The sequence below is a fragment of the Arachis hypogaea genome, chromosome 12 (assembly GCF_003086295.3).
Source record: "Arachis hypogaea cultivar Tifrunner chromosome 12, arahy.Tifrunner.gnm2.J5K5, whole genome shotgun sequence".
Classification (NCBI taxonomy): Eukaryota; Viridiplantae; Streptophyta; class Magnoliopsida; order Fabales; family Fabaceae; genus Arachis; species Arachis hypogaea.
In genome coordinates this window covers 76,925,712-76,928,930 of record NC_092047.1, presented here as the reverse complement: position 1 = coordinate 76,928,930, position 3,219 = coordinate 76,925,712, and the positions used below count along the sequence as shown (strand labels likewise).

General features: G+C 32.7%; 1 non-coding gene across 1 annotated transcript; it reads right to left on the bottom strand.

The window, feature by feature from the left end:
- Positions 1–2,475: 2,475 nt before the first annotated feature.
- Positions 2,476–2,583, bottom strand: LOC112731918 (small nucleolar RNA R71). Its single transcript, XR_003167667.1, has one exon. It is a non-coding gene; the product is annotated as a small nucleolar RNA R71 (small nucleolar RNA).
- Between the last annotated feature and the right edge of the window lie 636 nt (positions 2,584–3,219).

The following is a 3,219-nucleotide window of genomic DNA, read 5'->3' as shown; positions in this document are numbered from 1 at the left end:
CATGCAGTGACAGCGCATTGGATCATTTTCACAGAGAGGATGGGATGTAGCCATTGACAACGGTGATGCCCTACATAAAGCTTGCCATGGAAAGGAGTAGGAATGATTGGATGAAGACAGCAGGAAAGCAGATGTTCAGAGGAACGAAAGCATCTCTATACGCTTATCTGAAATTCTCACCAAAGAATTACATAAGTACCTCTATCTTTATTTTATGTTTTATTTATCTTTTTATTATCAATTCACCATAACCATTTGAATCCGCCTGACTGAGATTTACAAGGTGACCATAGCTTGCTTCAGGCCGACAATCTCCGTGGGATCGACCCTTACTCACGTAAGGTTTATTACTTGGACGACCCAGTGCACTTGCTGGTTAGTTGTGCGAAGTTGTGATAAAGAGTTGAGATTACAATTGTGCGTACCAAGTTGTTGGCGCCATTGATGATCGCAATTTTGTGCCCCATGTTTTTGGCGCTGTTGCCGGGGATTGTTCGAGTTTGGACAACTGACAGTTCATCTTGTTGCTCAGATTAGGTAACTTTATTTTAATTTTAACCTTTTTGTTTTTATTATTCTTATTTTCGAAAAAAAAATTTCTTCTTTTTCGTTTTTCCAAAATAATTTTTGAAAAATCCAAAAAATTTATAAAATCAAAAATAATTTTGTGTTTCTTGTTTGAGTCTTGTGTCAAATTTTAAGTTTGGTGTTAATTGCATCTTTTTAATTTCTCTTAAAATTTTCAAAAACTCATGCATTTGTTCTTCATGATCTTCAGGTTGTTCTTGACAAGTCTTCTTGTTTGATCTTCATATTTTCTTGTTTTGTGTCTTTTCTTATTTTTCATATGCATTCTTGAATTATTAGTGTCCAGAGAATAAAAATTTTTAAGTTTGGCGTCTTGCATGTTTTTCTTTTCTTAAAATTTTTTTTCAAAAATACATACTTGATGTTCATCATAATCTTCAAAGTGTTCTTGGTGTTCATCTTTGCATTCAAAGTGTTCTTTCATGTTTCCCTTGTTTTGATCCAAAATTTTCATGCATTTAGTCTTTTTGGTGTTTTTCTCTTTCATCATTAAAATTTTTTAAAAAAAATATATATCTTTCCCTTTTTCATCTCATAAAACTCGAAAATTTGAGTTGACTTTTTCAAAACTTTTTAAAATTTAGTTGTTTCTTATGAGTCAAATCAAATTTTCAATTTAAAAATTCTATCTTTTTCAAAAATCAAATCTTTTTCAATTTTTCCTTCATATTTTCAAAAACTTTATGATTGATTTTCAAAATCTTTACTAACAATTAATGTGATTGATTCAAAATTTTTAAGTTTGTTACTTGCCTAATAAGAAAGGTTCAATCTTTAAACTCTAGAATCATATCTTTTTAGTTTCTTGTTAGTCAAGTAATCAACTTCAATTTTCAAAATCAAATCTTTTTAATTTCCAATTCAAATCTTTTTCAAAATAATTTTCAATCATATCTTTTTAAATTTCAATCACATCTTTTTCAAAATCAATTTCAAAATCTTTTTCTAACTTCTTTTCTAACTTCTTATCTTTTCAAAAATTGATTTTCAAATCTTTTTCAATTAACTACTTGACTTTTTGTTTGATTTTAAAAGATTACTATTTCAATCATATCTTTTTCAAAACTACCTAACTAATTTTCTCTCTCTAATTTTCGAAAATCACATTCCTCTTTTTCAAAATTCCTTTTAATTAACTAATTGTTTTAAATTTTAATTTAATTTTATTTTTCTTTTTAATTTTCAAAATCTAACTAATAATTAAAATAATAAACAAAAATATTTTCCTTTTATTTTTAATTTAATTTCGAATTTTCTCTCTTCTCCTTCCTCTACTCTTCTATTCTTCTACTCACATAAGGGAATCTCTATACTGTGACATAGAGGATTCCTATTCTTTTCTGTTCTCTTCTTTTTCATATGAGCAGGAACAGGGACAAGTACATTCTTGTTGAAGCTGATCCAGAACCTAAAAGGACTCTAAAGAGGAAGCTATGGGAAGCTAAAGCACAACTCTCTAGAGAAAATCTGACAGAAATTTTTGAAAAAAGGAGACATGGCCGAAAATAATAACAATGCTAGGAAGATGCTTGGTGACTTTACTGCACCTAATTCCAATTTACATGGAAGAAGCATCTTATCCCTGCCATTGGAGCAAACAATTTTGAGCTGAAACCTCAATTAGTTTCTTTGATGCAACAGAATTGCAAGTTTTATGGACTTTCATCCGAAGATCCCTTTCAGTTCTTAACTGAATTCTTGCAGATCTATGATACTGTTAAGACCAATGGGGTTGATCCCGAGGTCTACAGGCTTATGCTTTTCCCATTTGCTGTAAGAGACAGAGTTAGAATATGGTTGGACTCTCAACCTAAAGACAGCCTGAACTCTTGGGATAAGCTGGTCACGGCTTTCTTAGCCAAGTTCTTTCCTCCTCAAAAGCTTAGCAAGCTTAGAGTGGATGTTCAAACCTTCAGACAAAAGGAAGGTGAATCCCTCTATGAAGCTTGGGAGAGATACAAGGAACTGACCAAAAAGTGTCCTTCTGACATGCTTTCAGAATGGACCATCCTGGATATATTCTATGATGGTCTGTTTGAATTATCAAAGATGTCATTGGACCATTCTGTAGGTGGATCCATTCACCTAAAGAAAATGCCTGCAGAAGCTCAAGAACTCATTGACATGGTTGCAAATAACCAGTTCATGTACACTTCTGAAAGGAATCCTGTGAGTAATGGGACGCCTAGGAGGAAGGGAGTTCTTGAAATTGATACTCTGAATGCCATACTGGCTCAGAATAAAATATTGACTCAGCAAGTCAATATGATCTCTCAGAGTCTGAATGGATTAAAGGAATCATCCAACAGTACTAAAGAGGCATCTTCTGAAGAAGAAGCTTATAATCCTGAGAACCCTGCAATAGCAGAGGTGAATTACATGGGTGAACACTATGGAAACACCTATAATCCCTCATGGAGGAATCATCCAAATTTCTCATGGAAGGATCAACAAAAGCCTCAACAAGGCTTTAATAATGGTGGAAGAAACAGGTTTAGCAATAGCAAGCCTTTTTCATCATCCACTCAGCAACAGACAGAGAATTCTGAGCAGAATCCATCTAGCTTAGCAAATATAGTCTCTGATCTATCTAAGGCCACTTTAAGTTTCATGAATGAAACAAGATCCTCC